This window comes from Erinaceus europaeus, chromosome 9 (assembly GCF_950295315.1).
Source record: "Erinaceus europaeus chromosome 9, mEriEur2.1, whole genome shotgun sequence".
Lineage (NCBI taxonomy): Eukaryota > Metazoa > Chordata > Mammalia > Eulipotyphla > Erinaceidae > Erinaceus > Erinaceus europaeus.
In genome coordinates, this window is record NC_080170.1 from 38,696,060 (window position 1) to 38,707,072 (window position 11,013).

The following is an 11,013-nucleotide window of genomic DNA, read 5'->3' on the forward strand; positions in this document are numbered from 1 at the left end:
ATTACTTCTCTGACCTAACTTCCTGTTAATTTTCCCCTCACTCTCTCAGTTCCTTATGAACATGCCAAATATACTACTACCTCAAGTCCCCCCAACACATGTTATTCCCACCACTGGGAGTGAAAAGTCCCTCAAATATTTACATGGCTAGTTCTCTTGCCTCTTTCTGATATTTGACCAAATATCATTTTGTTTATTTTTATTTTTATTGGTGGTGTGAGGGATTAAATCCAGAACTTTGGAGCCCCCAGGCATGAGAAACTTTTTGCATAAATATTATGCTATCTAACCCCAACCTAAATATCATTTTAGATCTGAACAACTTCAATGCTAAAGAAGCAGATTTGACAACAAGGGCAACAAATGGGAAAATAAATGAATAAATATAAAAACTAAAAAAGTAATTAAAAAGAAGCAAATTTGATCATTAGCATATGGATGACAACTGCAGTGCTGATATTAGTAAAGTCATTCAAATTCACCCCAACAGTGTGTATAAAGTGAAAAAAGATGATTCAATGCAAAATCCTGAGTAATCTCACTAAGAATGAGAATCCCAACAAAAAAAAGGAATCAACAGAGAGAAAAATTTATAATCCTAGTGTCTTAAATTCAAGGAAAGAGAGACTTGCAAGAAATAGGAAGTGTACCCATGAATTCTTGAGAAACCTCAAGTAACATGTAATGTTAGTGAATAGGAGTTATCAGAAACCTGACCAGTTTCAATAAGAATTGAGAAATTAATGAATATATGGAAGCAGAGACTGGGTGGGAGATTTCTATGTAAGTAGCTAATAGCATCCAACAAGTATTTATAACACTTCTACTGCCTATTTCATGAAACAAAGAGTTGGGAGATAATAATAAACCAAAAAAAAAAAAAAAATCGAATAGTTCATAGCTGTAATGGACATGGTGATAGATAGTAAGCTCACAATTATGGATTCTGATCTTAAAACTGAAAGGAAGTATAGGAAGTAGAGGATTGGTTACAAGAAATAGAAGGGGTGGGACTCGGGCAGTAGTGCAACGGGTTAAGTACAGGTGGCACAAAGCACAAGGACCAGCGTAAGGATCCCAGTTTGAGCACCCAGCTCCCCACCTGCAGGAGAGTTGCTTCACAAGCAGTGAAGCAGGCCTGAAGGTGTCTGTCTTTCTCTCCCCCCTCTCTGTCTTCCCTTCCTCTCTCCATTTCTCTCTGTCCTATCCAACCAAGACATCAGTAATAACAATAATAATAACTACAACAATAAAAACAACAAGGGCAACAAAATGGAATAAATACATAAGTATTTTTTTAAAAAAAGAAGAAATTGAAGGGCTGTATCACCTTGACTTTCCCAACAATTAAGAGACTGAAATCCACTGAGAGTGAAGGTAGTGACTATAAAAGGGCAGAATAAGAAAGATAGAACAGGTGAAATCTTCGCAATAACAATTTGAGGGAATAGGAAAAGTTAGTAAAATCAAATATGCTATTATTATTATTATTTATTATTATGTGACACTGATCTGTAGAGGTTCTATTCTCAGAATTTCATCCAGTAGTACTCAGTGCTATGAAGCAAACTTACTCATAAAAAGAACAGATGATATGCATCAGGACAAACTACAAGTCAAAGATACTAAGGCAGAAAAAAAATGATTTATTGAACCAAAATAAAGGACTCTTGGGCAGGGGTGGGGGTGGGGTGTTCAGGTTCTGGAACATGATGGTGGAGGAGGATCTAGGTGGGGGTTAGAGTGCTATGTGAAAAACTGAGAAATGTTACACATGTATCAAATACTATATTTTACTGTTGACTGTAAACCATTAATCCCCCCAATAAAGAAAAATAAAGACACAGCTATATATAAATAATGTTAAAGCACATAAATTATGGTGATGTTCCGGCTCCCCACCGGCAGGGGAGTCCCTTCAAAAGCAGTGAAGCTGGTCTACAGGTGTCTGTCTATCTTTGTCTCTCCCTGTCTTCCCTTCTTCTTACCATTTCTCTCTGTCCTATTCAACAACAACGACATCAATAACAACAACAATATGGGGGTCGGGCAGTAGTGCAGCGGGTTAAGCACACGTGGCGTAAAGCGCAAGGACCTGAGGAAGGATCCCGGTTCAAGCCCCCGGCTCCCCACCTGTAGGGGAGCCGCTTCACAGGCAGTGAAGCAGGTCTGCAGGTGTCTATCTTTCTCTCCCCCTCTGTCTTCCCCTCTTCTCTCCATTTCTCTCTGTCTTATCCAACAACAGCGACATCAACAATAACAATAATAACTACAACAAGGCTACAACCAGGGCAACAAAAGGGGGGGAAATGGCCTCCAGGAGCAGTGGATTCATGGTGCAGGCACTGAGCCCCAGCAATAACCCTGGAGGCAAAACAACAACAATAATAATAACTACAACAATAAAAGAAAACAAGGGCAACAAAAGGAAATAAATCAATATAAAAAATAAAGAAAGACAATAAAAAATTATGGTGATATTGTATATGATACAGCAAATCCTAACAGTGGAATTTTCAAAGTTAACCCATTGCCAAATAATTTGATTATAGCAATAACTATTTATTGCCTTCTTAAACCCTAAGACAGCAGGAACCTCCTGCTTCCTCTATAGAGTCTATATTCCCCCCAGTCCTGGAACCTCTAGGGTGGGACTCACTTTCCTGCATGCATCTCTCAATTCATACCAAACGATATTATTACTGACCCCAACCTAATCAGTGCAAGAAGTACCACCTCGGCATGCTTCACTTCAGTGTCCAGAGATGTCAGGCATGGAATGTCAACCCTTCAGCCTCATTACTTGGCCACCAGGTTCCAGATGCTACCATGATGCCAATCAGACTTCCCTGGGCAGACAAACCCACCAATGTATCCTGGAGCTCCAATTCCCTAGAACCCTGCCTCACTAGGCAAAAAGAGAGACAGGCTGGGAGTATGGATCCACCTGTCAATGCCCATGTTCAGCAGGGAAGCAATTACAAAAACGAGACCTTTCACCCTCTGCACCCCATAATGTCCCTTGGTCCATACTCTCAGAGGATTGAAGAATAGGAAAGCTATCAGGAGATGGGATGAGATACAGAGTTCTCGTGGTGGGAATTGTGTGGAGTTGTACCCCTCTTATCCTATGGTTTTTGTCAGTGTTTCCTTTTTATAAATAAAAATTTTTAAAAAAAGAAAAAAGAAAAAGAAAATAAACCAACCAACAGATGACTGGTAGTTTAAGGCAGGTAGGATATAGGATGTAGTCCCAGGATCTTGAGTCTGTCCATTTCCAACTCTTCCTCCACTTTTCTTCCTCCAGTATAGATAGTAAATGCTAAGCACATACTTTCTGGGCTCCCTATACTTAGGGGAGTCATATAACAACTTCTGGTCAATGAAACAAAAATGTAAGGACACAAGGCTCCAGCACTATATAAAATAAAAAAAAATTAAAGTTGTTGTTTCAATAGACATTTTCACCCAGATGGAGTTGATGTACTTTTTCCATTCTGCCAACTAAGCCCATGAAAAACCCTAGTTGTACATGTCACACAAACAAAGGAAACATCTGAAAGTAAACAGAAGGTGACTGGACTAGAGTGCTCGGGATCCAAGGAACAACTTTGTGGTGAGCTCCCTGAGTCTTCTTTTCTTTTCTTTCTTTCTTTTTTATTTTTTCAATTTCTTTATTGGGGGATTAATGTTTTACAGTCAACAGTAAATAAAATAGTTTGTATTTACTGCATAACATTTCTAAATTTTCCACATAACAATATAACCCCTACTAGGTCCTCTGACATCCTATTCTAGGACCTGAACTCTCCCCCGCACCCACTCCAGAGTCTTTTACTTTGGTGCAATACAGGTCTTCTTTTCTTTATGAATGTCTTGACCTTGAACCTGAAGAAATTAGCACATAGGGGCTAGGGAGACTGCATAGTAGTTCTGCAAAAGACTTCCATGCCTGAGGTGCTGAGATCCCAGGTTCAATCCCCAGCACCACCATAAGCCAGAGCTGAACAGTGCTCTGGTATCTTTCTCACTGTGTGTCTTTCTCTCTGTATCTCTCTTTCATTAAATAAACAAACTAATAAATTAATCAAATATTTCAAGAAAAAAGGAAATCAGCATATATAAATACCAGTGGCTATATACAACTGAAATCTGGGAACTTCTATCATATGAGCAGTATTTACAAGCACAAGCTAAAAGGGGTCAGCTAGAGAATGGTTTAAATTTAAAAAGAGAAGAGGCAAGGCAGGTTGCCACTCTGGAGAGGAAAATATCACAAAGTCTGAAAAATGGTGAGGAGGTGGAGAGATCATTCCTTCCATTTAGGCACCAGACTGGTACGAGGTACAAAGTACCACATTCAATCCTCACAACAGATTTGTGGCTTTACACTGTCATTATTTCCATTTCACAGAGGAAGAAAGTGAGACTAAGACTTGCCCAAAGACTAAATGACTTGCCCAAGTTCTCATGAGCAAAAGAGGTAAAGTTGACACTAAAATTAACTGGGGGAGAAGTGATAATATCTCTCTGACACATGAGAAATTATTAATAGATAGATGATATATACATTCATATATAATGATGATGATAGAAAAATAGGTAGGCAGGTTATAGAGAGACAGACAAGTAGATAGATGATAACTGGATGATAGATGTCATAAAAATAAATTAAATGGTGACCCAGAGCTGGCATAATGAATAAAGCTTAGAGTCTCAAGTATGAGATCCAGAGTTCAATCATTAACATCATGTATCTGAGTGATATTCTGATATTCTCTCTATCTCTCCCTCTCCACCCTCTCCCTCACTTATCACTAATAAATAAATAAATCTTAAAAATCAAATAAATAGCTTACCCAGTAGGGTGTACAGTTCACCATGAACAAGGACCCAGGTTTGGGTTCCCAACCACTATATAGTAACACCATGCAGGAAGTTGGGCAGTAGCACAGCGGGTTAAGCGCAGGTGGCTCAAAGCACAAGGACCTGCGTAAGGATCCTGGTTTGAGCCTCCCCGGCTCCCCACCTGCAGGGGAGTCACTTCACAAGTGGTGAAGCAGGTCTGCAGGTGTCTATCTTTCTCTCCCCCTCTGTCTTCCCCTCCTCTCTCCATTTCTCTCTCTCCTATCCAACAACAACGACATCAGTAACAGCAACAATAATAAATACAACAATAAAACAACAAGGGCAACAAAAAGGGAATAAGTAAATAAATATTTTTTTAAAAACAAGGGCAAAAAAAGGGAACAAATAAATATTTTAAAAGAAGAAGGAGGAGGAGGAGGTGGAGGAGAAGGAGGAGGAGAAGGAGAAGCAGAAGGAGCACCGTGCAAAGGGGAAGCTTCCTGAGCGCTTGAGCAGTTTTTGTGGTATTACTCTCTCTCTCCCCCGTATCTCATTCCCATCTAGGAGCAGTGGAATGGCACGAACAAAATCAGTCAAGCCCTGGTAATAAATAAATAAATAAATAAATAAATAAATAAATAAATAAATCCCAGGTGAGGAATCAGTCCTACTTCAGATGCCAGATTGTCAGCTTTGCTCTTACTGACTGGTGATAAATCTGGGTCCTTATGGTCCTCTCCTGGGTTTAACTATTTGCTCAAATGACTCTCAGAACTCAAATAAATGTGTGATTCTGTCTACTGGTTTCCTATAAAAGGCTATGAGATAAACATCCTTGTGGAAGAAATGTGTGGAGTGAGGTCTGGTTGTGGAGCAGAGAGGGGAGGTCCCCTAAGACCTCTCCAGTTACCACCTTCCCAGCACCTCCCCATGTTCACCAAACTCTGTCCTGTAGGGATTTAGGAAGGCTTTATCATGTTTGCGTGCTTGATCTTAACCATGAACTCATTCTACAGCCCCTCTCCCCCTTCTTGGAAGCTAACAAAGCTAAAGAATCCAAGTTTCTCTGCATGGCTTGGTCTTCTTAGAGATCAGCCATGCCTGAGACCACCCATGAGCCTTTCCAGAATCACTAGAACTAAGGACTCTCCCACTACGCAGGGAATTTCACAGGACTTAGGGATTCTGTGTCAGGGGCTGGGTGGTAGTGCACTCAACTGAGTACACAAGGATTCAGGTTCAAGCTCCCAGTCCCCAAGTTTAAGACCCCAGTTCCCAACTGCAGGGGGGAAGCTTCACTAGTGGTGAAGCAATGCTGCAGGTGTTTTCCCTTCTCCTTCTCTATTGCCCTCTCAATTTCTCTCTGTCCTATTAATTAATTAATTAATAGAAATAAAGGAACTCTGTGTCAGGAACTGGGATCTAAAACCAGGTAATAGAACAGGAGATGGTCTCAGTGCTCTTAGTACTTAGAAAAGTACATGGATCTCAAGGGCTCTGTGGTGGGAACTGGGGACAGACACCAGCACACACATTCTTCTGTCATTTCACAGGGGAGATTTATGAGTTTGGTTGCCAATAAATTAAGAATGAGATAAAAGAGAAGACTGAATGAGGAAGTATAGCCAGGGGCACAACTTAGACTTCTTGTTAATATTCAAACAACTCTGACAAATTGGGAAAGTGGTAACAGATGGGTTATTAAACTCAGATGAAAAAAATCAAAGTAAATCTGCATTTACCTTGCATCTTTAAGGAAAAAATTAATTGCACTAGTGAGTTGTTGTTTTTAGATAGCAGCAGTGTGTTTATCCAATAAACTTCTTCCTGTTGTTAGCTTTTTTTCTGTGAAGCTGTCTAGAATATTTAATGAATACCTTCCTCTTTAAATAGATGGTAGTGACTATTATTTCACCATTTCTTGCTTATCCATGTGTCATTATAGCTAGTAATTATCATCCTCCACTAGGTTCTCTAGTAACCTCCCACCATGTCAGAACAACACAGCCTACCTCTTGGAACCAACTCTTCCCACCTATTGCTTTCTTGCTGCTGTGGCTGATTCACACAGAGTCACCATAGATTTACAATCAACAATATTTATACCCCTTTCCCATATGTGGGAGCTACTCTCTTCCCTGATCCAGCTTTCTGGTCCTTCTGCCAGCCATGACATCATCTCCCCAGACAATAATTAGGATCCACCTACATATCAGATTTCAGGCTCAGACAAAAAAAAAAAAAAAAAAAAAAGCACTAGTATAGCCACAGGCCCTTTGGAAATATAAATAAAATATGCCTATGAGCTATCTACAAAACAGAGACCCTCTATCTACAAAACAGAAGACAACTCTTCACCTGCACTATTCCAGCCTTTAGGTCCATGATTGGTCAACAAACTGTTTGGCTTTGTAAGTTTACTCTCTTTTCAGCCACCAGGTTCCAGATGCTAGCATGATACCAACCAGACTTCCTTGGACAGACAGCCCCACCAATGTGTCCTGGAGCTCTGCTTCCCCAGAGCCCTTCCCTACTAGGGAAAGAGAGAGACAGGCTGGGAGTGTGGATCGACCTCTCAACGCCCATGTTCATCGAGGAAGCAATTACAGAAGCCAGACCTTCCACCTTCTGCATGCCACAAGGACCTTGGGTCCACACTCCCAGAGTGTTAAAGAATAGGAAAGCTATCAGGGGAGGGGATGGGAGAGTTCTGGTGGTGGGAATTGTGTGAAGTTGTGTACCCCTTTTATCCTATGGTTTAGTCAGTGTTTCCTTTTTATAAATAAAAAATTTGAAAAAATAAAAATAAATTTTAAAAAATCATAACATGCCTTTAGAGGGGGAAAACAGTGTTCAGGGAAATAGTTCAGTCTATAGAGTGTTCAACTTGTAAGCCTGAAGCCCCTAGTTTCATTCCTAGCATCACAGGTACTGCAGAAATATTTTGGCTTCCCTCTCTCTCTCTCTCTCTCTCATAAAGACTGTCTGAATTAAATAAAATATTACAAAATAAAAGGGAAAACATGTTGTGATATAGAAAGCTCATATCCCACATGATTGAAGCCCTAAATCACCCATTGGGATCCTCTGTGTAAATGAAGGATGACTGAGAAAAATCATATATGGTGACAGGAAATGAAAACCATACTTGCAATGTGTTTTATAGCATGTAATAAAATTTTAGTTGCTTGCATGAAATTAAATTTCAAAAAGAAACAAACAAAAAAAAAAGAATCACCTTAGATTCTGTGTGAGTTGAGTTGGTGAGTGCTAAGAGGTGACCAGGGGCCTCTCCAGCTAGCTGTGGACCTGAGGCATGGATTTAGCACTCCTCAATAGACTGTTTCTCTTCATCAAGTTATTCAAGATCTTAGCAGCTTCTGGAAGTTAGGGACACATTCTACAATTTGACTAGAAAAACTTTGTGAAACTGTGGTCCAGGACATGGTACAGAGGATAAAGCACTGGACTCTCAAGCAGAAGGTCCTGAGTTCAATTCCCGGTAGTGCATGTACCAGAGTGATGCCTGGTTCTTTCTCTCTCCTCCTATCTTTCTCATTAATAAATAAAATTTTATTTTAAATTGTGAAACTTCAGGAGGTAGTGCAGCAGGTTAAGCGCACATGGTGCAAAGCGCAAGGACTGGCAAAAAGCTCCCGGCTCCCCACCTGCAGGAGAGTCGCTTTACAAGCAATGAAGCAGGTCTGCAGGTGTCTATCTTTCTCTATCCCTCTCTGTCTTCCCCTCCTCTCTCCATTTCTCTCTGCCCTATCCAACAATGACGACATCAATAACAACAATAATAACTACAACAACTTGTGAAACTTACTTTTAGTTGTCAAGGGACTGGAGCCAGATTGTGGTACACCTGGTTGAGCACACATGTTACAATGCACAAGTATCAGGGTTGGAACCCCTGATCCCCACTTGCAAGGGGAAAGCTTTGTGAATGGTGAAGCAGTGCTGCAGATGTCTCTTTCTCTCTCCCTATCTCCCCCTATCCTGACTGTCTCTATCCAATAAAGATATAAAATAAAAGGAATTGTCAAGGGACCAAGAAGAAAAAAAAAGCAATTGAGTGAGAAGATTAATTTGTTTATAATTAATGTATTTATAGTTCAGTGTTTTGTGGTTTGATTTTACCAGAGCACTACTATTCATCTCTGATTTATAGTGGTACAGGGAATTGAATTGGGTCCTTGGGTGCCTCAGGCATGAAAGGTGTTTTTTTGGGGGGAGGGTGTTTGTTTAACATAGCCACTATGCTGTTTCCCAGCCCCGGCTCAGTATTAATTATTAAAATACTCCAAAGAAAACAACCCCTGGGTTAAGGGACATAGTACTTCACAAGCTAGAGAACATGGTTTCCAGGGACTGGAGGGTCAGAGTGGGGGTTATGGATCCTGAAAAGAGACAGCAGTCGAAAATAAGTGCTAATTTCCTTTTTTAATTATTATTAGTGATTTAATATTAATTTACAAAATTACATGTCAATAGGGGTACAATCCCACACTGTTCCCAACACCAGAGTTCTGAATCCCCAGTCCTACCATAGCAAACCAACACAGTTCTCTCAAGGTTGCAGACATGAGTTAAATATCATCTTTACAACTATCTGTCTACATAACTGCCCCTTTTTCTTCCAGGTCCAATTCTTCCCTTCCATGCCATTCATGACCTTATTACTACATTCAAATGTCTCTCCCTTTCCCCTCATCTCTCTGTGGGTCCTGATGGAGCTGGAGTTTAGAGCCCTCTTATCCTCTTCCTGCTATCACTTCTCTCCCTGGAAGAATGGATGTATGGATTGTACTGGAAGTATGGATCAAAATTGTCTTTGGGGTGCAGAAGGTAGAAATTTTGGCTTCTGTAATTGCTTCTCTGCTGAACAACATGGGTATTGAGAGGTTGATCCATACTCCCAGCCTATTTTTATCTTTCCCTAGTGGGGTAGACCTCTGGAAATGCAAGGTTCCATGACACATTGGTGAGGATCTCTATCCAAAGAAGTCAGGATGGAATCTTGATAGCATCTACAATTTGGTGTCTGGGAGGTGGCAGGACAAAATGGTTAATGAACAGGAACCAAAAAGCAGGAACAAAGCAGATGAGGTTAAGGATCTTAGGGTGGAAGAAAACTAGGAAGTCCATTTTGGGCATGTTTCTAGGGGCCCACTACTATGATAGTTGTTGCTCAAGTTTGATAGCTAATATGAAGTTGGATGAAACTATTGTCTGAGAAAATGGTATCAGAGTGTAGAAAAAGACTGGAAAGTTGGATTGGGGCAGAAAGTAGCTCCCATTCTTGAAAAAATTCTGTGGATAGAATTAACTATTTACCTCCATCCACCTGACGTAGGGCCCATATACCCAACCCAAGGCCAGGTCCTAATTTCCTTGTCATAAACCAGGTGCTATTCTTTTGGGGCAAGAAGACAGATAAAGCTGACTGGTGAATAGTGGGTTTCCTAACAGGTGCTCTGAGGAAGTACAAACTGACATAAGTTTGAAGTTGGGCTGTCACCTTGTATTTCAGGACCCAGTAGATAAATTTACTACATCAGGACATAGTTCCAAGAGAAAAATGGTGATGGAAAAGTGGTGTCTCTAAATTAAAACAACTTCGGTCATTCAATAGCCAAAGAAAACAACCCAGCTTTCTCTGCTACTCATCTAAAACATTTTTTCCTGTATTTGTGTCTATTTGTTGAAGTTCCTTTCTTAGAATGTTGATTCAAATTTACACTACATTACATTACATTACATTACATTACATTACATTACTAGGGGGGGTTTCCAGAGGTGGGGCTACAGAGCAGCAGCAGCTGTGTTTCTCTCCTCTCCTCTCCCAAGTCAACTAGGAATACCAAAGGAGATTATCTGGGATCACAAGACAAGACTAGAATGAATTCAGGAACCCATCAAATCACCGGTGAGTGTAAATACATGTGGCTCATGGACAGAGAGGAGCCTAGGGAGAGAATAAGTGGTTGGTAACAGTCAGGCACTTTACTATGTGAGACACCACCTCCAGTCTGTTTCAACAACAAAAAGACAGCTGAAGGGAGGAGAGGACTCCCCTAAGACTCACCAAATAAAACTGTGAGTCTCCATTGCTACTGCCCTCAGAAGCAGGAACAGCAGGGGGAAGGCCCTGTGCTGACA